Source organism: Sapajus apella, unplaced genomic scaffold, assembly GCF_009761245.1.
Source record: "Sapajus apella isolate SASKATOON/1434 unplaced genomic scaffold, GSC_monkey_1.0 scaffold61, whole genome shotgun sequence".
In the NCBI taxonomy this organism is placed as follows: Eukaryota; Metazoa; Chordata; class Mammalia; order Primates; family Cebidae; genus Sapajus; species Sapajus apella.
The window spans coordinates 4,130,017-4,155,981 of NW_022437001.1; positions in this window are offsets into that span (position 1 = coordinate 4,130,017).

The following is a 25,965-nucleotide window of genomic DNA, read 5'->3' on the forward strand; positions in this document are numbered from 1 at the left end:
TATCTATTTCCTTGAATGTTTCTCCCTTTGCTTTTTGTATCTTTTTTTTTTTTTTTTTTTTTTAGATTTTCTTGCACTGGCTTCACCTTTCTCTGGTCCCTCCCTCATTAGCTTAATAACTAACCACCTGAATTCTTTTTCAGGCAAATCAGGGATTTCTTCTTGGTTTGGATCCATTGCTGGTAGTGTGATTTTTTGGGGGAGTATTGAAGAGTCTCATTTTGTCATATTACCAGTTACTTTTCTGGTTTCTTCTCATTTAGTTAGGCTCTGTCAGAGGGAAGGTCTAGGGCTGAAGTCTGTTGTTCAGATTCTTTTGTCCCATGGGTTATTCCCTTGATGTAATACTCTCCCCCTTTTCCTATGGATGTGGCTTCCTGTGAGCCAAACTGTTTGTTGTCCCTCTCCTGGGTCTAGCCACCCAGCGAGTCTATCCAGCTCTGAGCTGGTGCTGGGGTTTGTCTGCACAGAGTCCTGTGATGTAAACTGTCTATGGATCTCTCAGCTTTAGATACCAACACCTATTCCAATCTAATTGCAGTTTTGGGACATGAATTTTAAATCATTATAACTAAGCTCAAACACATCTTTATTAATCAAAATAGGAACCATTACAATCAACACATTTTTGCCAATGAAAAATAAGTGTGTCTATTCCTGAGCATAAAATTCCGTGCTTTGGGATTTGACAAACTCTTGGAAAGCATTTTCTGCATCCTGCTCATTATGGAAGTGTTTTCCATGCAAAATGTTTCTGAGATTCTTGAAGAAGTGGTATTTGGTTGGCAAGAAGTCTGGTGAATATGGTGGATGAGACAAAACTTTTAGCCCAATTCCTTCAACTTTTTAAGTGTTGGTTGTGCAGCATGCGGTCAGATTTTGTCATGAAGAAGAATTGGGTACTTTCTGTACCAATGCTGGCTGCAGACGGTAGAGTTTTTGGTGCATCTCATTGATTTGCTGAGCATACTTCTCAGATGTAATGGTTTCACCAGGATACAAAAAGCTGTAGTGGATCATACCAGCAGCAGACCACCAAGCAGTTGCCATGACCTTCTTTTGGTACAAGTTTGGCTTTGGGAAGTGCTATGGAGCTTCTTCTCAGTTCAACCACTGAGCTAGCCATCACCAGTTATCGTATAACAGCCACAATTTGTTGCATGCCACAATTCGATCAAGAAATGGTTCATATTGCTATGTAGAATAAGAGAAGACAATACTTCAATTTTTTTTTATTTTCAATCAGTTCATGAGGCACCCACTTATTGAGCTTTTTCCTTTCCAATTTGCTTCAGATGTTGAATGACCATAGAATGGTTGACATTGAGTTTTGGAGCAACTTCTCGTGTAACTGTAAGAGGATCAGTTTCAATGATTACTCTCAACTGGTCATTGTCAACTTCCGATGGCAGCCACTATGCTCCTAATCTTCAAAGCTCTCATCTCCTTTGTAAAATTTCTTGAACCACCACTGCACTGTACATTCATTAGCAGCTTGTGGGCCAAATGTGTTGCTGATGATGAGTTGTCTCCACTGCTTTACGACCCATTTTGAACTCAAATAAGAAAATCACTCAAATTTGCTTTTCGTCTAACATCATTTCTGTAGTCTAAAATAAACATAAAATAAACATAAAGTAATAATAGGTAATTAGCAAAATACACATAAAATAAGTGTGCATTAAAATGATGTATAACATAACCACGCTTATTTAAGAATGTATCCAATATTAAACATCATATTTCAACAATGAAAAAACTGCAATTACTTTTCCACCAACCTATATCACCTGAGCTAATCACTGCGTGAGTTGGTCACCAGATAGGCACTAAATGTGTCATGACCTACAACCCTGACCTGACTTCATCTTGGCCTCTGCTATCTGAACAAACAGAGAATAGTTCAAATTTACCAGTCACAGTAGCTGTGTGGGAAAGATGTGTTCAACCAAGGAGGCCCAGTGGGCCATGGTGGGACATTACAATGACACTGGTTCCATTTCTCTGGCCTTCCCCCAGTATTAACTTCGGTACCCACTGGACCTTTGGGAAGAATAATTTGTATGCTTCCAGCCAAGAGATTTTACAGTAAAGCTGCTATTTCTGGGCGTATACATAAATAATATCAAGACAGAAAACTCGGGTAAGTTGGAATTGGCAGAGTCCTGTGACCTCAAAGAGCCGCAGCCCTCCTTTGTAGCTTGCAGTGACCCATGCTTTTTCGAAGTGCATCTGCATTATCATAATGGTTGTTTGGTAAGAGTAGGGTGGGGCCAAATCATCCAGGCAACTCAGTCTCTGGACCACTGCCAACCAGCCAGCTGGCCGGCTGCATCCAGGTCTTGAGACATGGAGTTGTGCCGGGGATTTTAGTCCTATGCAAAGTCACCTAAGGTGAAGTCAGATGATTCAGCTCTTTTCTTGGCTGCATTCCTCAAAGTCTTTTACATAGCCATGTGCCTCTGTCAACATTCTTCCTTCCAAGGGTTTGTGCAGGCCCATCTGGAAGCCCACCGCTTCATGACCAGTGCTACGGGCACACACATTTTCCCATCCTGTTCAGGCTCCCTGTGTCCAGCACTTCCAGCTCAGCAAATGCGCCCAGCAGACTGTTTAAATGAACTGTCATCCCCCTGACTCTGCTCAGAATGGGAACCTCTCCCTGCTTGACTGGAGACACATGGGTATTCCAAGGTTTGGCACAAAGCCTTGTAAAATGAGTCCAAGTTTCTATCCTTTTGACTTTATATATTCTACTTGGATACCCTCCTCTGTCTCCCACTGACCCCCCCACTGGAATACTGCTGAAGAGACCATCTGCCACAAATGCCCATACCCAGTGATCAAAATATTTTAGCTTCTTTCCCAGCTTGGTGTCAGAGACAAACTATGTGAGGCTTGCAAACTGGCCTTTCAGTATTTAAGCCTCTTTAAAAGCCAGGTGACATTGCCATCCTATTTGGCTCTGTTAGCAGTCATCAGAAGACATGATGTTTTATGGTGAATTTGTCCTCATCACACAAAAAGCCAGTCTAAATACGAAAGGATTTGAGAAGAGGCACAGCTGTGGTCTTGTGCTCTACCATATTATTTCAGAAAGATGAAAACTAAACAAATGACAACTAATGGCCCTGGCAAGTCCAGAGACTGGGAGGATCTTGGATGTCAGGGAGAGCCACTGGCTTTGGAAAGCTAACACCTGTTTTTGGATGGCCATGCATCACACACATACCCACATATTATGCCTGGAGACCCAACAGCAAATAGGCTGCTCTCATTCCTGACAAGCTAAGACACACACAAAAGTCTTTCTGCTCTTCTCAGTGGCCAGAGAAGGCCAAACAATAGAGTTAAGATAATCTATAACTGGGCTCCTCTTCAATGTGGCTGTCTTATCTTAAATATCTGGTTTTGAAAAAAGAACGATCATTTTGAACTTTGGCCCCAGCAACTGGCCATCAGGGTAAGGAAACAGCTAGGACAGACCCTAGTGACAGTGAAAGTGAAATGAAATCCAGCCAGTAACATTTGAGGCTTCTCCAGGGCCCTGTCATTTAATCACAAGAACAGTCCCTCAATGATGGGCTTCAAAGAACATAATATTTGACAATAAGAGAACCTATACAGCAACAATTCAAACTGTATTTACTACACAACATCTGCACCAAACCCTAAGAGGTATTAAGTTCAGCATTCCCTGTCTGTTCTACAGAGAGGTTTTAGATGTGTAAACCATCATTTATGCTGTCTCTGGTTCTTTTCCAGTGACCTTTTTTAGAGTAGTGGCAGTATAACTCTCTCACTACAGCAGTCTCCAGCACCATTCCCGGGCAGGCCTCATAAAGCCGGCCTTTCACATTAATCGATCACCTTGTTATGGAAGTAAATCAAAGCAGTTAAGCCCAAGCTCCTGGGAGTTGAAGGTCAAATGGGGCAAGTCAACCTTGTTCTGACAAAAAGCTCTGTAAAGAAATTCTTTCGGGCCTTTTTCCTTGCATCTACTTGCTTTCATAATATAATATGTATCTATTATAACCGTGTGTCTCAGATGTCCTGAGTCACTTTTCATCTGGCATGGGAGAAGTATAGAGAGCCACATTGTACGTCAGGCCACAATTCCTAATGCTTAGACCAGAAAATATGATTATCACATGGGTTGTTGAATGTGCGTGCCAGCATATACATTTTAGAAAAGTAAATGCAAGGCTCACCACGCTTACAACAAACCCTTGGAAATGAGTTTCAATAGTCAGTTTCTGCATTTCCCAAACAACTGCCAAAGGTTTAGGACACATAGAAATATTACTAGAAATACTACTAGTTATCTACTTTGTAGAGTTTTTATAAGAATTAAATTTTTGCGTGAACAGATCTTAGCTGGAGTCCTTTAGAAAAATGATCTGGAGCAAAGATTATGTTAAGAATAATTTACGTGGGACTCCAAGTCTAGGGTGGAGACAGTGAGGGTAGAAGGGAAATGGAGGTACAATGAAATGCATGGTGATGTGTTCTATGCTGGCTATTTCACAAGCAGCTAAGAAGACACAGTGCATTGCTCAGCAGGTGTTCTTTCCACACACAGGACTTTAATGGTATTTTTGTGGGAGAATTGCAAAGAGTTGCTGTATCTCAAAGCAGCCCACGAAAGATAGAAAGGAAGGGAATGTATCTGTCTGGCTCCTTTCTGCCTGTAAATCCCAGTGGCCACTGTTCACTTTGCAGAGAGCTAACTCCTTTATATTACCAACAGCATCATCAGGTCCCTTGACAGGCACTGTGAAAGCTAGATTTCATTCCTCGGTCAGGTCTCAAAATAGAGAGGTAGCAGGTGTAGGTTGAATGTTGAAGGAGAAGGATGTGGTTGGGGAAATCTGAGAAGGCACAGAAGAATTGTACCCTCCCCCCACCCCTTACCATGCAGAATGCAAAGAACTCAGAACAGAGCCCAGCACAGGTGAGAACACCATGCGAGTGCTTTCATTAGTGTTCACTGCTCCCTGAGAGTAAACCATGGAGAGAGGAGAGCAGTGTTTCATTGAGAAAAGATGTTCCAAACAGAAAGTCAATTGTGCTGGTAATAAAAGAAAATAAAAATTAAGATCTAGGAAAATGACTCATTCTTCATTAGTGAAAAAGATATTTTGGATAAGCTAAAGAGAGGAACACAGAAATCAGCAGCTGCCAAATTCCATGAAAGGAGAGAGTCCAACATATATTTTATGTGGAAATAAGAAAAAGCTTCTGATAAAACCTTATTTATATCTGCTCTCCCTCATGTCACTCTGCCACAATGAGAGTCAGAGAAGTCTATAGCTAGGAGAAAGGAGAGGAGGAAGGAAATTGGAAAGGTGGCCAAAAGAAAGGAGGAGGAATGGTATAAAGAAGGGAAGAATATGACTTCTTTCAAACAATTGCATGAGAAAAGACATGAAGCTAAACAGTTGAAATAAATATCCTCTCCAAATTGCATGTCTTATTACAAGACTGCTGGGAAATATTTTAGGCTGAATGTGGAAAATATAGGGGATTCACACCTCTTTGAGGATGAAGGAGGAGGTAGATCACAGATCAATGCGGAGCTCTTGGAACAATGCTGGAACCTACTAATGCTATGGAAATATTTGCTACTAGTATCAACTATTGCAATTACCTTACTCTTTATTTGATAAAAAATTTCTTCCTTAACCCAACCAAAAGCACATGTATTCAAGCTCACCAGATCTTAAAGAAGCAAAAATGTTTTATATGGTAATCCGTCAACTAACATTCATATGTAGGGAAGTTTGGGACTATCTCTTAAAATAAATGCATGTTATGCTACAACCTAAGCAATTCTGCTTCTAGGAATTAACCCAATGGAAATGTCTTTTCACATGTGAATGAAATAATCCATGTAGAAAGTTTATTGTAACTTTTTAATAATAACAAATGTTTAAAAGAATATCTAAATGTTTATTAACAGCTGGTTAACAAATGTGTCCACAGAATAGAATATTTATTCAGTAGCCATGGAAAGAATAAGGAACTACTTTACCTGATTATAAGGAAAACGTTCTAAGATATACGGTCCAATAAAATGAAAAACTCAAAATATAGCACAGCATGTATCATGTATACAAGGCAATCACTTGTGAATAAAGAGGAAATGCAGGTGTGTGTGTGTGTGTGTGTGTGTGTGTGTGTGTGTGTGTATTGTATAAAATGACTCTGGAAGAATCCATAGGAAAACTCATATTTTTCTCTACTGGGAGAAGGATTGCCTGACAGAAAGAAAAGGTGGGGAGGGAGGGAGATTTTTCCCTATGTACTTTTTCTTATATAATTCTGAATGTCTTTGGGCCATGTAAGTGTACTATTAATTTAAATAAAATAAAATGGAAATGACTTACCTTGTTTATTTTCAAAGAATTGAAATGGCATGTGCTTACAATTGCCTCTCCTCATATGAAAGTCTGTTTCTAGAGAGTTCTGAGTGTGGCCAAGGACGACAGTGATTGCTCATGGAAATCAGTGGCTACAAGAGGCATCTGAGACGTGCCAGGAATGGTGTCAGCAAGGGGGAAGACATATTTTATGAGATAGATAAAAACTTTATTGGCCTAGAAATAGTTTCAGAACAAAGTCCAAGTTGGGTGTAGGCCACCACCAGTCATACCAGATAAGAAATTTGACCATCTTATCTGAGGTAGAAATGGTTGTGAACCCTCGTCATCATATTAATGGCAGAACAGAAGTTTATGAAATTCCCAAAATACGATAACAACTAGTCTTAACACAAAATGAAAATAATAGAGATGCCAAGGTTTACTTAGACAAACATCTTCATTCTGAGCTGCTCTTCTCTTATGCTAGCTAGCACAGTAGGGCAAGTGTCACAAGTAGACACTGATGTACCAACTCAGCCTCCAATTGACTGGGCCAGTCACCTAACTTCCCTAATGCCAGCTTTCCTGTTTTGTTCAGTTGAGCTTCTGGGAGCATGAAGGAAGAGCTTACTGGTAATTATCAAAGATTCAACCAAAGAAGTATGGATGTTCTTCCCATTAGACAAATTGCAAAACCAAGCTTCCCCAATATTGTCTCTGTTAGAGAGTCAGGTGGGTACATTTTATTTATTAATTTTATTTATTAATAATTAATGAAAGGGGTATTGGGCAGAGACACTAAAAGCAAAGGACCTCTCTTTGTCCTGATATTGCCACAGACTCATTTGCCGATTCCAGCAAGTCACCGATTTTCTTGGATTTCAAATTCCTTATCTGAAATGTGAGGAAATCAGGCTGCACAAAGTTTTTCCACATCTCAAAAATTTACTTCTTTGAGATATGTTTATTTATTCAGTCAAGCAATATTTTCGGAGGGCCGATGTTCACTGCACTATTCAAAATCACTTCACAGTCAAAAGCAATTCAATTAGTAGGAAATTTAAATATAAATATTTGAGTTTACCTTGTCTGTAGTTCTTTCAAGACCTGAGCACCATATAAATGAGATAAAATTAACACTGAAAGAATATCAACTATTTCATCATACAGAGAAACAAAATTTGTTTTTGGAAAACATATGTTATTATTATTTTGTATGCTTCTTGACTGCTCACACTCATACTAAATACCTTAAAAGATGTGCTCTGCCTTCATTTTGACAAAGAGCCACTCTCACTCCTGTGTTCAATTTGTCAGGCTGCGAAGCTGTGCCTCGCTCTCTTATTTCATTAAGTAAGCCCCCCAGGTGGCATGAGAGGCCTGTTCTGGAGTCATTCATCTCTCATAAGGACACAGCGCCGGTATGTGCACACGCGGAGATGGGGCAGCCACATGTTTGCTAGGCATATCAAAAGTCACCGAGTGTTTTATAGCTTTTATCAGCATTTTATCCATCCTTTTCCAGGAGATCTTTTGTGGCTTTAAACTTACATATAAATATCGTCAACAGAAAAATTAGAGAATTTAAAAAATTCAATACATAGAATGTAAAAAGAAACAGTATCTCTGTATACAAAAAGGACCTAGATATTGATAACAAAAAGACAGAAACAGGACAGGAACAATCAGCACCATAGGAGCAGTAAGCAGTCAATAAATGTGTAAAAAGGTGCTGAACTTTGCTTTTGGAGACTGCCCAACACCCCTTCCATTAACTAAATAACATTTACCCACCTGACAACAGAGTGTGGGACAAATGGTAGGTAGAAGCTTGGTTTTGCAGTTTGTTTAATGGGAAGAGCATCCCATGCTTCTGTGGTCGACTCTTTGGTAATTACCGGTATGCTCTGCCTTGATTCTCCCAGAAGCTCAACTGAATAAAAAAGGAAAACTGGCCTAAGGGAAGTTAAGTGACTAGCCCAGTCAATTAGGGGCTGAGTTGGATCTAGTGTGGAAAATGTGAATAAAGTGGAAATAAATATGTGTGTGTGTGTGTGTGTGTGTGTGTGTGTGTGTGTGTGTGTATTGTATAAAGTAACTCTGGAAGAATGCATAAGGAAACTACTATCTTTGTCTACTGGAAGAAGGATTGATTGACAAGAAGAAAAGGTGGAGAGGAAGATTTTTTCCTATATACTCTGCATTACATACTTTTGAATGTCTCTGGGCCGTGAAAATGTATTATTAATCTACATACATGAAATAGAATGTGCTTACTACGGCCTCTCCTCATATGAGAGTCTGTTTCCGGAGAGTTCTGAGTGTGGCCAAGGAAGCCGTGATTGCTCATGGAAATTAGGAGCTGTAAATGGTCAATAAATGTATGAAAAGATACTGAACTTCACTAGAAGTCAGATAAATGCAAGCTAAAAATAAAATGAGATCACATTTTTTAAGGGACAGATTGGAAAAATGATTAAGTGTGATTAAATTCAGTCTTGATCGAGGAAAAGGAGAGACACTGTTCAATTTTGATGAGAATGTGAATTGCTCTAAGCCATTTTGGAAATTTTTCTTGTAATGTCTATTGAAAGTAAAGAAATTCCTACTTTAACCTACCCATGTCATTTTTTCTTATGTAACTTTTATATGTATATATATATATATATATATGCATTATATATATATATAAGCTAGTACATAAATATATATGGAAAAGTATATTAATTATAACATAATTTTTTCTAGCAGTAAAAAACTGAATTGGCTGAAAAAATAGAGTAGTTTGGACAAATAGTGTTGTATTATCATGGAATACTACAGAGTCATTAAAATAAGACATTATTTATTCTTGAAAATTGCTAAGTAGATTTAAATGTTCTCATCACATAACAATAAGTATGTGAGGTAATGCAAATGCTAATTATCTCAAATTAGTTATTCCACAATAGATGTTCATATACATATTTCAAAAAACTTGTTTCACATAATATATTCAAGTTTTATATGTTGATTAAATAAATAGAAAATTTTCACATATTAAAAATATATTGTTGGCCAGGAAGATAATCGTAACAATTTTTTAAGTGATAAAGAAGTAAATTGCAGAGTGATGTGTTTGGTATAATCCAAGATTTATAAAGACAAAAAATTGCCAAAATTGTACATGTGCATATATGTTTTCATATCCATACAGATGTGTAGTATGAAGATAAATATTCAAAGATGCACATGAGGCTGTCAACATCATTATCTACTAGCAGCTGATGGGCTGTGGCCGTAAAGAACAGGAGTGCAGGATAAGAGATGATGAAGGCAGATTCTTAGTTATTTTTCTTTCTACGTATTTACTTTATAATTTTGGATGCAGGAATCATGGGTTACTCTTAAAATGTTTAAGGGAAATTTTGCAGTGAAATAGGAGAAAGCAAGAAGAATGTGAGGTTAAAATAGTCTGCAGACAGAAGGGAAGCACACAGTAGCCCTCACGTGCACTGCATTCCCATACAAGATCAGCCAACACCCAGGTACTGAACACAAAAGAACAGGGAGCAGAGAGTTTTCTCTACATCGGTATGCATGATATATACAAATGATCTCCAGAATGTCTGCATGTTATTTAATAAAAGACAGAATGTCTTTCTGGTTGAAAATTCCAAAGAAAAAAATATCAATTTACAATGTTTCGACTTAATATGATCTTACAACTCATAATGATCTTTTAACTTTACCATGATGTGAAAGCGAAAAGTGTTCAGTAGAAACTGTACTTGGAATATCTACATGACCATTTTGTTTTTCACTTTCAGTACAGTATTCAATAAATTACACAAAATACTCAACACTTTATTATAAAATGGACTTTGTGTTAGATGCTTTTCCCCAACTGTAGGTTAATGCAAGTGTTCTGAGTTCATTTAAGGCAGGCTAGGCTAAGCTACCATGTTTGGTAGGTTAGGTGTATTAAATGCATTTTCCATTTAAGATACTTTCAAAGTATGATAGGTTTATCAGGATGGAAACCCACCCTAAGCCGAGGGCTATCTGTATATCCAGATCTCTTTAGGTAGCCACTATCATCACTCCTCACTCCACCTGTAAATATATCTGACATCTGTAAAGGGCTTTTCAGTTATGAGCTACTTCCTTTACAGCCCTGTTCCTATGGGAGGCATAGACGTTGTGCTTCCCATTTTACAAATGAAACAAACTCTTTATTTAACAACCTAAAATGGTAACTGAGTCACCAAGAAACATTGTCAAATTCCCCCTTTGTCTTTAGGGGATAAGAAACATGGGTCAGTACTGCAAGCACACAAGTACACTATGATTTTGACTACACAGGAAGCATAGCAGGGGAAATTTAAAAATAAATGTGGTAAAAATCCATCAGGAAAGCCTGTTAGTTGGTTAAATTCATATTGAAATTAATCACAGATTCTTCGTTAACAGGTAGTTGTTATTCCCAACCCCAAACACACACACACACACGCACACACACACACACACCCCCCTCAAATAATTACCTTAAATTTCTACTTTATTTTGTACATACAGACTTGGCCTCAAAAACTCTGCCACAAAGATGGGAAGCAATCCTTTCAAGTTAATATATTATTTCTGTGTAATTTCCACCATGAACAGAGCATATTAATGCATTCATTTACCATCTGTGTCCATTGGTACCACAGCCAGTTACCCCAGAGGACTAAGACACCCTCTTTTGTGATAGACATTTGGACAATAACAGGGACTCCCAAATGAACAATGTGAGGTCTGTATTATGTGCAGATGGAAGACAGATAAATAGGCAAACACTGCAGGTTCAGCAGTTTGCTTGGAATCCTCAGTCCTGGAGGATGAAGATAGGCACGCAGAAATATGTCGAAGCCGGTCTCTATTCTTATAAAACACTACAAGTGAAGCTAGAGAATATTTTTATGTTAACTTTTCATTTGTACCAACAAAAAAAAATTGTCAGTTCATTTTCAATACCCTTTCTTGGGGAAAACTTGGCTGCTTGTTCATTCTCAATGTCCTTCAAACGTTCTGTTTTGTTTTCTCTCTGGGCAGATTCAGGTGAAAAAAAAAAACATTGATGGAGAAGGAATGAATGAGAGATTGGATAACAAAATGGTGAGGTAGCTCTTCTCTTTTGGCATTGAAGAAACATAGGAATGCCTACTTTAAAAATCAAATTCCATTTAAATTTAAATAAGTCATTTTTTGGCACATTGGTCATTTTTAAAATAAACTGGAGAATAATCACCACATTTGTATGATATTTTCTTATTTGAAATGGTTAATTTCTCTGCTCCAGAGACCAATTGTTGTCCTTCTTAGTCATTCATCATTCTCATTGGCTTCATAGAGAATTAGGTACAGATAATTGAGATCTGTGCACTCCTAAACATTTTCCTGTAGGCTACATTATTCTTTGCTCTGTATATGACTCACTATTATGTTACTTGATTTACAGGTCCAAGATTTTTCTTGGACCTGTACTATGGTTACTATTGGTTACTATTCTATGAATTTAACATAATGTAAATTATTATTTTAGTAAAACTTAAACATGCATTTCACATAAATACTCAAAGAACTTCTTGAGGTTTTTCAGGTATCTTAATAGAATGCTATAGAGTTTACCTGCTGAATTCTCAATCCAGAGAAATTACCTCTTCTTTCCAAAACACATATCTGTTCTAGATAGATTAATTATTCATTTATTCATTATGCATTTATTAAGTACTTATTATGTGCCCTTTACTGTAAAATATACGGTGGACAAGTTCATAAATGATTCAATCCCTGTTCTAGAGCATCTCATAGTCAGGTAAAGCAAAGAAAGCATATAAGAAAAATTACAACTCAATGTGATAAGAATCAAAATAGAGCTACGTATATAGTGCTATCAGAGCACCAAGGAAATGTGCCCAATGCCAACTGGGAATCTGGGGATACTTCATAGGGACAGAAAAATTTCACCTGAATTTGCAAGGATGTTTAGAGGTGAGTCAGGTAATAAATGGGGGGATGAATAAATGAATGAATTAATTGCTTGGCAGGATAACTGGAGACAATTATTCACACATGCTGTGTTCTAAGCAGTGTTGGGAAGGGTTTTTCAGACAAAGGGAACAGCATATGCAAATGCAGGGATGCATGAAAAAACATGACAAGCTTCATGAATGACAATATTCATGTTATTCGAACAAAAGTTTTGTGGAGAGGAAGATGCAAAGAAATTAAGCAGAAATTCAGGTGGAGACCACTGCATAAAGTGTCAACATTAAGTTTGTACTTCATCCTGGAAGAAACAGAAAGGCAAGGTAGAGTTCTAAAGAAGGGGATATTAAGTATTCAAATATATTTATTGAGCACCTAGTATATGCCAGGCACAGTACCCTCAGCTGTGAGGAAACAGACATCCTCACAGCTAGACTCAGCATCCACAGACCAAAAGAACTTCTGGTCTCACGGGTTTTGTAATCTAATGGAGTATGACAGACAACAAGCAAAATTAAACTATGCAGTACATTTAGAGATGAGAAGTGCTAGGAAGAGAAATATAAAAGAAGAGAGTGGAGGAAAGGAGTCAGACTTGTACTTTAGAATAGTTCATTTAAGTCATTAGAAAAGATGAGACAGAGATTGCAGACAGAAATGCAAATTAAGATTCCATTAAAGCATTCATGGTAGATACAATGGATCTACGAACTGAAATTATATAATGGGAACAAATAGAAGGAGGCAGATTCAAAAGAATCAACAGGACTTCATTGGAGTTGTATTGAATATTAGAGTGAAGAAGAAAATTAACAAAAAGATTATACTGAGTTTTCTAATCAGAGTTTGAATCATCATTATGAAGGGAAGTTAAAGAATTCAGCTTTAGTTCTATAATTTCATTATAGTCATATGTTGCTTGATTTCTCTTAAACCCATAGAGGATGTTGTCTCTCTTCATTCTTTGAAACAAAGAAGTACTGAAGATTCAATTGTCTGAGAAAGTGTGGTATAGGCCACAATGTCAGAGCACATAATCTAATGCTTTTTATGGGTCACCTTGGGAGAAAATATTTGAAATGTTTCTGTGCTGTTTTCTAGTTACTGTGAACCCTAAAGTCAGAAACATAGGCCACCAGAAGACACATCCTTCAACCTGTCTAGTTCCATAAGCCACAAGAATCATTAAAGTCTCGTCGATGATAGCGTGGGCCCAGGTACCGAACTGCCTGGATACCAAATTCTGACTCACCCATCACTATTGTGTAAACCTGAGCAAGTCACTAGTCTTCGCCCTCCTTCTCTAAAAATGGAGATAATAGTATTTTCTTCATGGGATCCTGTGTAGATTAAATTAGGTAATTTACATAAAGTTCATGGCACAGTGGCTCATAGTAAGTTTTCAGTGAACAGTAACAGATATTACATTTGTTAACATCTCTATGAATCAGGGATTTGATGGACATATTCTGGGATCCAGTGTCCGTCATTTGGCTTAGGTTTCTTTAGACTGGGACAGAATTGTGATGTCTTCAGATGTATTCCACCCCAGTAACGGAAGTGCTGGTGTTCTCCGAGTCTCCTTGGTGACTCTCCATGCTCTGGACCACCTGTGTCGTCTGGCATCAGTGCCTGTTGCTGCAGTCCTGGCTGCCACATCAATGACAACTCTATCCTTGTGTGGGCGAGTTGTGGAGACAGATGGTTCCTTGGTACAGGGTAGGGACTGTCAGTCATGATGGGGAGGGCTGAACACGATGCTGAAGTATGGAGTGTGGATTAGGAGCACTTCTTAAGCGGGTCCAATATCAGAAGTTAAAATGGAGCAACTCTACGGAAGTTAACTTTCAGGGAATTCCTGGACCCAACTGAAAGATTGCTGAATTTTCTTAAAAAAAAAAAGTCAAAGGGAAATGAACAACCAGATGAGGACTACCCATTTTGCCACGACTCTTTTCTAGCCATTATTCAGTTTGGTTAGGTCATTGATCATTGAAGAAATGTTGTTTCCAATATAAATGTCTTTTTAGTATTGGTGCCAAGACTTACTTCATTTCTCCCCGGGTAGAAGGGACATAGCCACCTCCCTGACATGACAACAGAGTCTGAGAAAGGAGGCACAGAGTTGCAGAGCACAGGGGCCCCTGGGAGGTTAGTCACAACAGTTCCCAGAGAGAATTTTGGAAACTGTAACTGACTCCAACAGTGCTAATTTATTCTTGAGGGGAAAGAGTAGTTTGCAGGGAAGGATATGAGCTTTTTTATTTCCTTTACATCAGAAGGGGTCTTTAGTCCATGTTTTCTTTTGACCATATATTTTTCACTTCTTACTTTTCTGTATGAGTTCTGGGGATAAAGAAAAAAAAAAAAACAGGGAAAGCTAAGCACATCTTCTTAAGTGAACATACAGAACCTCATCTGAGAAACTTAATTCTTACAGCTGGGTCTTCTTGTAGCAGAATGAATAAATGAAACAAACCCATCCTACGCCTCAGGGAGACAAAAGGTAGTTTTCTCAGAATATGTCTTTTGTCAGGATCTCAGTCACCTCATTTTCTAGCTGTTGATCTAAAGGAAGATTTGTCCAGAGTGAGGTGGTTTTCCAAAGAACAAAACAAGAATCTTGGGTAGAACCTAATTATCGAATAGGTACAGTTTTGTCATAAGGCTGGTCTTCAATTTTTATTCTCATTTGAGTTTTACCATTCCCTATTTTGACCTTTAAAAAAAAATACTTTATTCATGCAGATGCTGCCCACAGTGTGTGCATTTTTGCTTACATATACATGCACACTCATTTGGATACACATGTAAACAAGAGGAACAGGAACACAGAAAAAAACACATTAGGTATGCTCATGACCACATGAACTAACATAGACATCAGCCCTCTGCCAAGGCCAGAAAAAAATCACTGGCAAGCTTGTCCGAGTGAAGTCTGAAGCCCTGCACTTTTACACAATGTTGCATATAAAGGTAGATACTAGAATAGGTAGACCTACAAGTGTTCTTATGAGTTTGAGGTCTTCTTTCATCCACTTGAAATGTATTGCTGTTAGAATTCTAAAAGACAATCATTCGGCATTCAGAATTATTTTGTTCCCCCAGGGGAGATGAGGGAGAGAGAGAGACATCAGACACATATAGCACTGATCCCCAAGAGCAAGACAAGAAATCAGGCAAATAAGGGGCAATGGAAACTGGCAAGGAAGAAGTGAAAGGAAGGAAGCCAGTGCTTTATTGATTTTGGGACTCCCTGCAGCACTCTCCAAATCAATAGAACAAATTGAGGCCTCAGCAATTGCATTTCTTGTGTTTATAAATGTGCTGACCCTGGGGCAAAATTTGGGGGGTATTATCAGTCTAGATTCAACAGAAGAGACAAAACAAAATATAACACTCTCAAATGTTGGCAAAAGTACCAACAAGAAGTCTCCCTGAGACATAAGGATAAACTCATCTAAGACCTCTGCTCCTGGCTGCTATGCTCCTACCCCACCCTCTCCCACCTTATACTTGGTGGACAAGAATCTCAAGAATTCTGCGAAACTCCTAGAGACTCCTGAGCTCTAACCCTTGAAAATACTTGGACTTATGTTGTTTTAAGGTGACAGAGAACAGTACTAGTAAGTGCTTATTAGATTTGGACATCCCTTTTAAAGAATTAAGTCCAAATTCTGTACAAATGACATTAAAACATTACCTTCCTAATTTCAGAAAATTATAAGCAGATGCTCCATTTTCTGTACCTCAGTGGCTATCCAATTTCACAGCATTTCAAGACTTTTTAAAAGGTGGAGAGCTACACATCATTTGTTCCTAAGATAACCTTTACAAGTCATTCTCTCACATAAGCCTCTCCCTTGCTGGTAGGCAGATGCATTATAGAGAATTTGGCAAGATTCAATCGATAACTGAAGTAATGCAGGAATGACACTAGTGTGAATAGTGCTGGCTTAGATATTTCCTGTTTTTCAGAAGGAACAAGTACCCACTATTCCTGTCATTTTAAAGGAAAGAAACAAGGACCATTATTTCCTTGGCTTAATATTAATATTAAATGGATGCCCACAAAATGTTGTCAATGAAAATCTGTGTTTAAAGCGATAATATATTCTGGAATGCTTGGCTCCGAGTTTTCTTAAGAAATAGCTCCTAAAATAAGGGAGTTTAGGACAGCATTTCTGTACATCCTCTAATCTTAAAATTCAAGGTCAAGGGGAGCCTAACAGGTGACCTGCCATGTCTTTAATTTGCCTGACAAATTAATAAATTTAAATTTGTGGCTATCACAGTTCACGTCTGCATCATCCTCATTGACTGGATAAAGCTCACAGTTCACTGTTGAATGGAAGTCAAGGAAAGGTATTTGTTATAAATACCCAGCTTCTGGGGTGCAGGTCTCAAGTCACATACCAATGTTATTTTCATAGTTTTCAAAGTAGCAGCGGTGTTTTTTTTGTTTTTTTTTTGTTTTTTTTTTCCCATAAGGGATTTTTACTTTCTTTGTGGTCAGAAAACCAACCCACTGGGTGGTCAAAAAAATTAAAATTTATCAAAGAAAGACATTACATAAAGTTAAGTCATTTAAAAATTGACACAGAGTTGTGAGTTTGTTTTTATTTGCTGTTTTTCTTTTAAAAGATAACTTTTCTCAAAGATAAACAGCTAAAAATGTCCAAGTCAGCAATGAGGTTTCCTTGGGTCCGTTTGTATTTCAAATATGGCTAGCCATAGCATGGAATACATAAATAAACAAATAAAAAGAATCTGATTATTCCAACTTGATGGGCAAAAGAGATGGGGGAAGAGCAATAATGGATGATTTATAAGTAACCTAGGATATACCTTGGAGCCTTGCTACCCAAGCTGTGATCTGCGGCCGGTAGCATGGGTATCACCAGGGAGCTTGTCAGATATGTAGTGTTTCAGGCCTCTCCAGAGATCTCGTCAATCCAAATCTGCATTTTAACAGGAAGGATCCCTAGGTGTTTTTCTTGCCTATTCAATTTGTGAGAATTTAATTCTACAGTTAATGTTGTCTGCAAGAAAAGCAAATATTTTCATAAGGTAAATAAATCTGAATCATTTACTACCCTGAAATATCTACTGGGATATCTGATGGGTCAGGGGAGCAGGGAGAGAATGCACATTCCTAGGTTAACTTATGACTGTACTAGGCAGTTAGCAGAGCACATTTTGAAAAAGAGTTGACTTCCTCTTGTTCTAACTGTGCATAAATCTGTGCAGTAGCCATTAGTAGCTGATAGTTTTAGGCATACAGTTGATGGACATTTACTTCTTTATTATGTGTAAACATTCAATGACTAAAAACAGAGAGTCTGAGATTCTAAATTAGCATAAAATCCAAGTCAGCTCAAGGTTCTGGAGATGATCAGTAAATGATCACAAAAGAGGTAAAAATATCTGCAGAGGTGGAAAAATTAAACAATAATAATAAGATAAGGAAATAGGCTATACTGGTATAGTTCCTTAGCCAAGTTTAACTCAGTTTCACCAATTTTTTTGTCAAGTTTGGACTATAAGTGACTATCAAAACCACACAACACTTTAAGCAAAATTAATTAATAGTTATTGAGCATACGCTATGCTTGTGTTATAGGTCTAATGCTAGGCTTCAGGGTCTCTTTTTTTATTTTAAACCTCACAGAAACCCAAATGAGAAATGAATTCACATTTCCATTTCACTAATGAGAAAATTGTGGATTAACAAGGATAAAATAATTGCCCAGGATTACAAAGCTACTACGTAGAAGAATTGGGGTTTAAAATTAGTTTAATCTGACTCTGTAGTCTCTCCCAATTATGGCATGGTGCTTAGTGTAGTTATTGTAAAAGTAAGTTGTATATTTAGTAAAATATACACAATTATTACAATGCTCTGATTTATTCTCAACCAAATGGTTCTTTTGTCTTTACATAGTCTTGAGTTAAAAGGACTCTGTATATTGTTAAATACAGATAGCTGAACTGGGTGGGCCATATGTGATAATTTCAGTGAACAGTCCGGCACTCGCAGTCAGCAGAACAGATACATGGCATCCATTATAACATTCTGCCTGAATCATGCTGGTTTACAATTGGGTGTGCCACCCTCCAATTATAAAAGTGTGTTCTCCAACACATTTTCAAAGGATCATTAAAGTTCACCACATCAATTTTACCCCCCTTTTAATTATGAATTTTCAGAGGAATTACCCTGAAGAAATGGGAGGTGGAACGGTAAGAGACCGTGTCACGTGTAGCCTACAAGAAGTATGTATTGGCCCAAGAAACAGTTAATAATGTAAAGGTGATGAAAACATTTGTGACACATGTGGTAGTGTGATACACTAACTGGAGGCTTGAATTATTGCCATATTTTTGGCTTCATGCCATAAATGACCAGCGGAGGTAGCTCTGGGCTTTCCACTTTCACTTTAGTCAGGACTGCTTAGCTTTTATCTGATTCATTTATTAGGATTCCATGAAAAACTTGATGCTCTTGTTGTTCAAAGCGCTCTACTGCTTTTTTAAAAATTGAGAATGTTTCTGCTATAAATAAAAACTTCTCATGTCATCAACGAAGACTCAAAAGAGATTCAGAACCCATGATTCTACTATGTGTGCCTGCTATATCCTAGGCACTGTGCCCTAGATTGTCACAGGATGTCTCATTTCTTTGTCTATACACTTAGAAACAAAATCTAAAAGGTGAATTAACTTGCATAGGCTATTCAAGTAGTTAAGACAAACTGAAGGCTAGAGACCAGGTTTATTAACCAACACATTCTACGCTTTTCCCAAAATACCGTATTGCTGGCGTAAAGATAAGACACCTTGGTTTTCCCATCTGAGTCCCAGGTTGGGTAACTGGAATCTGTTTTTATATTCTGTTCTCTCTACATAAAAATTATAATATTGACAATCCGTAGGGTTTATATGCTAAACACTTTTTCCAATATTAAATACAGAAGACACAGAGTCACATTTTTCTATTTTTCCCCCTTCTGGCTGACAACACCAATAGGCAGAATGGTTAGTTGATATTCAAGCTGCCATTTTGAGTCTGGGACATTTTTTTCTCAATCCAAATGCATACAGACATACTATGGGTTAGGAAATTCTTATTGTTTCACTAGACCAACTCCATAATAAAATGAGTAATAAAAAGTATCTTATCTTCTCCATATGATTAAAACAGCCAATGCTAACAAAGCTACTTTGCTCATTTACCTTGTACATGAGAAATAAAACATCATGTGAATGAACTTTAAATATAGTCAAACTTGATCCATAAGCCTGATGTTACAATGGATTCATTTTCTTCACATTGTCTTTCTTCATAATATTTTTCCCACTGAAATAGAAAGAAAATCAAGGTAAGAAGACAGGGGAGAGGGAGAAAGTGTCCTACATGGCCGCTACATGAGGTAGCAATTAATTCTGAAATACAAGTTAATGAGGAAGTATGATCTAGTCAGTGTCATAAAGTGAATAGTGATCAAAATAATTATAAGCCAGTGAATTTCTGACACATTTTCTTTCCTTAGTGGCGCCATGCCCTTTAAAGGGATAGGTTATTAAGAGAGAGACAGAAATAAAAAGAGACTGTGGAGTTCTGCAATAGATAAAAATATTGAAATATGGACTTAATGTTTAGGATTCCTTTTCTTTCAAGTTCCAGAATATTTAGTACTTTGGGCCCCCTCAGAAAAATCGTTGGTTGGCTAATTTCTAACTGCTCCATCTACCTGATTTCACCAAAGAGTTAGACATGTATTGGTAACCGCATAGGCCTTATATTCTACCCAGGGGAGAAAAGAGGAAAACAGATACAGGGGAAGAACAATGGCATCAATCGATGACATTTAGAAAAGTAAGCAATGACCAGCTCTTCCTTTCCTGAAAAAATAACCCATGCTCAGCAACTAAAACTTTAATTTGACCCTGTCTCTACAATGACAATGACAAAGCGTGTTCCACTTCATGGAAGCTTCCAAAGGCAGCAGTAATTGCTATTTCAAATAAGAAAACAGACAATCATGAAGAGAAAGCTTTTTTCCTTGATGTATCTCTTATTCACAATTTCAGAAGGAGAAAAATTACACATAAAGTTAGGTGAAGCAGGAATATGTGTTAGTGTAATTGATACAATAGATAGCCAAACTGTCAATTCATTGAGATTTTATAAATTTGCCAATATTTGTTAGTGGGCCCTGTTGCCTCAAGTGTCTAGTGTTTCCCAATTGAAAAATAGTCTCTTAGAGGATTTTAATTTACTCCTCAACCATTAGTAAAATAGGGAAACATGGAATGTTCCAGTAGGAAGAAATCCTCAAGGCCATCTAATCCAATTTCCTCATTATCACAGATAGAACAACTGAATCACTGAATCCCAGAGAAGTTAAATAACCACCCGAGGCCAGGCAGTACTCTTCACGCTCCTTTGCTCATTTTTTTTCTACCTTTGGCCTATGTCTTATGCTGTTATTATATGAGTAGTTTATAGAAGATTCAAATTGGATGAAATGTTGAAGATTATCTATTTTGTCCTTTTCCCCTTCCCAACAAGTAGCTATCCAGCCATGCTTGAATACCTCCAGTGACAATAATTCACCATCAAAATATTCCAAGGCAGTTTTTACTAATGTATTAAATAATTTCTAAGACACTTTTAACGTTTTTTAAGTACAAGCTCATTCCCAAAAGTAATCAGATGATTTATTGTCAAACTATTTTTAACTCTTTGATTAAAGGGTTTTTAAAAAGATTAAAAACAGAAGCAGTGAATATTGTGTCTAATATAAAATTGGAGAATCCAGGTAAACAGCTTAGTTTTAATATGCCATTGAAAGAACCCTTACCAACTTGAAAGAGATGATTTACTTGCCAAAGAATGACTTGGGCACAAGGGAAAAAGGGCTACATTAATAAAATTATTTAAGTTTCCGATTTTTTCTTATTCCTATTCATTATTACTAGTTTGTGTCCTTCCTGAATGAACTATGGAAAGAGCAACTGCCTTTACAATGGATTAATATTGAGTTTTTAAAAGTTGAATTTCGTTTTTTTGTTTCTTTTTTAAGAAACTTGCGATCTTTTGGGGGGTGGGGAAAGCATAATGATACATAATGAAAAATACTGTTACCATCCTGGCAAATTTTCTATGTGAAATTGCAGCAGAATCCATCAATTATAGCAAATGACCAATAAAAATGTTCAATCAAAAACTCATTTTAAGATACATTGTTAATGAACTGTATATAATGATGCTTAATCAAAACCCGACAGGATCGCATGGGAGGAAAGTTCCACAGGACCTTCAGAGCACTATTGTTCTGAACAAAAGATAACAATAAAACTGTATAATTAATAGCCTGCGGTCACGTGGCACTCTCTGGGGAAACTCAATTTCATAACAAGCTCCTTTGTTTTTTAAAACACAGGGATTGTGTCCCATAATATCACTAATGCCATCAGCAAGAAGGCACCATTTTTCAGCCTATTTTTATCTGACATGGAGTTTTTTTTATCGTTGTTCCTTGTTAACTAAGATGCAAAAATCAGTGAATGAAGCTGCTGACCACAAAGATAGGGGAAAAAAATCTGCTTATTTTGTATCTTCACAATCTATAAACGACATACTATTTAAAAATGCATTCCAATAGAATATCTGTGTTAAATACGTCCATACAGAACATTTATCTTTTTCTCAGGTGACAGTGTAATAGTGATAGATAACACAAGGCACTTTGAGATGCTGAGATACAGCCCTCAAGGTGCAAATGAAAATATTCATGGAAAAGTTTAGAATGAGAAAAACAGTCAGTCAGTTGTAAAAGCAACCTTGTTAAATCAAACTTTACTTGATAAGCTGTATTAAACTTAGTATGCCAGTTTAGATAGTTATCAACCCTCAAAGTTCAGTGTGTCTATTATTGGCAACAATATTTTGCAGTTTATATACATGTGTCCCATATATGGACCCCAAAATATAATTCAATGCCAATTTTATTGAAAGGAAAATGAAACAATTAAGATGCTTACCAAAACCACGTTGGGAGGCATGAGGCCTGTTTATGAAGGGTGTGAAACGGTTGCCGTATTTTACTGCTAAAAATCTGGGTTAAGGCAATTGGCTCAAATGCTGATATGTAGTTTATTTTTTATAAATATGAATACTGAGTATAAGAAATTTATCTCTATGCATGCAAACTAAATGAATTAATGTTCCCTATATTTCAGCTATATCTAAACACAGAATTAAGAACACAGTATTGCTAATGTATGTTTTCAAGCCAATCAGTGTCCTGTGGAAGTTATCCAACAACTCCTCCTATGTCAGACAGCTTCTTGACCCAGTTGATAGGAAAATCATAGTTGAGAAATGGAGTAACATTTTACTTTCCCATTAAGGCTAATAAGCAATGTGGTTGCTATCAATCTCAGAATGATTAGTCATGAAAACATTAATACTGGGTATAAGTAAGCACTTATTCAAAAGCATCCCACACTGAACACAGAAAGTCATGTATAAAGGCAATTCCAGTGATTGAGAATTGTCAAAACAAAAAAATAAAAAACAAAGAAAAAAGTGAGAATCTGTTTATTCCTTCAGGGAGATCCTGATATATATATATATATATATATTTACATCTAGATAGACAGATGATAGGTAGGTGGGTAGATAGGTAGATAGAAAGAGAGAGAGAGAGAGAGAGAGAGAGATACGTCATTTCAGGGAAAGCCTGAGACTCAAATGTAGATAAACAGAGTCAAATATTGGTAGTAGCTACAGAATGATTAGAAATAAAGAAGAAGAAATAGTAACAGGTCAAGGGCCCAGGAAGATAATCTGTACTAACGAAGACTTACTGCTGAATGGCACCTTTTAATTAGCATTTCATTACCTCCAAGCTGCTCTAAGAAAGGCCATTTCTAAACTATCTACAAGGAAATGGACAGTGGCCCCTATAAGAGCCCTGTCTTAGCCTGTTTTGTGCAGCTACAGCAGAGTATCTGAGATGCCATAATTTACAAGAAACTGAAATTTATTTTCTCACAGTTCTGGAAGCTGGGAAGTTCAAGATCAAGGCAGTGTCAGGTTCAGTTAGCTGGTGAGGGCTGCTCTCTGCTTCCAAGGTGGTGCCTTATGCTGTATCATCTGGAGAGAAGGAATACTGTGTCCTCGTATGGTAGAAGACAAGGGGGCCAAACTCCATCTATCAATCCCCTTTATAAAGGCACCTAATCTTATTCATGAAGGAGGAAACTTCATGGCCTGATCATTTCTTTAAAAACCCACCTCTTAGTACCAGGAGGGAAGAAAGGAAAGAACCAGTTAGGCAGATAGCTAGAGCAAAGTCCTCAATTGAATTTCTTTTGTGACAGAAGGGGCAGCCTGAAAGACCAAGATGCAAGTGTAGATAAGAAAGCAAGGTCCAGCATAAAAGGAGGCCTTCTGTATACCCAGCGAGCTTCACATATACACAACAGGCCTCAGTGGGCACATTCTTCTCCTTTTTTTGGATATACAAGGTAAGGAAGCTTACACAGGTGGAAGGTTTGTTTGAATCACCTCTGCAGCTGCACAGGTAAGAGAGCTACACTGGACCAGGCACATCGACAATGGAGAATTCCATCCCCTAACACATGTACAGGAAGGGAGATTAAACAGCATGAAGTGACTTCAGCCAAGAGCCCACATGCACACTGGAAGAACAGGGTGGGGGCTGTTGGGAATTCACGTCTTATACAAATGACATACCTAGTCTTAATGAGTTTTCCCGCACCTTATGCAAAGGAAACACCCTCCCCACTAGCTTGTTTATAAAAGCCTTTGTATTCAACTTTAAAACAGAAACCCTCTTTCAGGACTCCTCTCGCAGTAGAGAGCTTTCTCTCTTCCTTTCATTTATTAAACTTCTGCTCTAACTTCACCCCTGGAGTCCACGTTCCTTGATTTCTTCAGTTATGATGAAGAATTCCAGGTAACGAGGCTGTTTCAATACTATCACATTGGCAATACCTGAATTTTGGAGGAGGCACATTCAAACCATTGGCAGTCCTGTATCTCCTTCAGACAGCTTCTAAAAATAGAGTAAGATCATGTTTTAATATATCTCTTTTGGACCATAATGCAAATTAATCAAGGTCCGAGCAGAAGACAGAAACCACACTAGTGAGGTGAGAAAAACTTTTAACATAAAGGATTATTTAATTGGCAAAAGAGGAACAATTACTAAAAGGGGCAAAGAGAGTCTTAACTATTACAGAGAGAACAGATGTAAGGAATAGCTACCACCTCTAGAAATGAGGGAGAATACTCAAGGAATAAATCAATATAGAAGCTTTTACGCCACCCCCACCAGGACTGAGATTTATATCTTGGTGGAGATGGTGTGGCGCATTGGACACTCAGGAACGATAGGCTCTTATTAGCAAGCAGGAAACAACCAGTTGGGGTGTCAGGGAAACATGCTGGGGATGGGCAGTAGTACTGGGTCTCTCTCATTGCACTGTCAAGGAAGCTGCCCACTGGGGTACTGGTGAAACTCACTGAAAGCCACCCACTGGGGTGCTGGCAGAACTCACTAGAAAGATGCTGGCAGAAGTGCCAGTAAGACTTGCTGGAGAATGTGCATTCTCTGGTCTCCCACATGAAGATGTTTGCTGGACACTGCATTGTAGAAGCCAGAAGAAAAGCAATGGGACGAGCACTCACGCAGAGTTCCTCCAGCATCCTCTACTGATAAAGCTTAACATGGAGATAACTAGCACAAGAGACATTTTTGTAGGACCCAGATTCAGCTTCAAAATGAAGTACAAGGGAGTGTGGTTTTGCACTGAGAAGGTAACAAATTGGAAACTGGTAAAAATTAGAAACTTGGACATTCAGTGCATAATAGATCTGGGAAACAAAATTCCAAGCCTGGTCTGAATCATATCTTTCCTGATTGTCAGGTTCCTGGAGTAACTCCATTAGATACAGGAGTCCAGGAAAACCAGACTTCATGGAATAAAAGCATGGATTTGAGTCTAGGAAACAATTGAAACAATGGAGAAATTAGTTGTTACCAAGACTTTAGTGACAGAGAAATGACCTTAGAGGAAAACATACCACAGGCAGAATGGAAATACTAGCTCTTAGGTCTAGGACTAGAGTCAGCACTTGCAGAAACCCAGGATAGTGTGTCCTAGGTACCTCACTTGTCTCACCTGACACCCAGCCCTGTTATGTCTATAACTATATGGTTCACAATATTCACATTGTCTCCTAGGGACTGACACAGGTGTGGTTCCCAGTAGTTGCTGTTTTACCATTTGTTTATTTGTTTGTTTTTTAAGACCGGGTCTCACTATGTTGCCAAGATTAGCCTTGAACTCTGGAGTTCAAGCAATCAGCCAAACTCAGCGGTCATCCCAACTCAGCAGTCATCCCAAATCAGCAGTCATCCCAAATCAGCAGTCATCCCAAATCAGCCTCCCAAGTAGCTGAGATTACAAGCATGAGCCAGCATGTCCAGCAACTGGTTGCCTTCAATTGCTAAAAAACAGCTTATGAAATGAGATGCAAAGAGCATAAGTA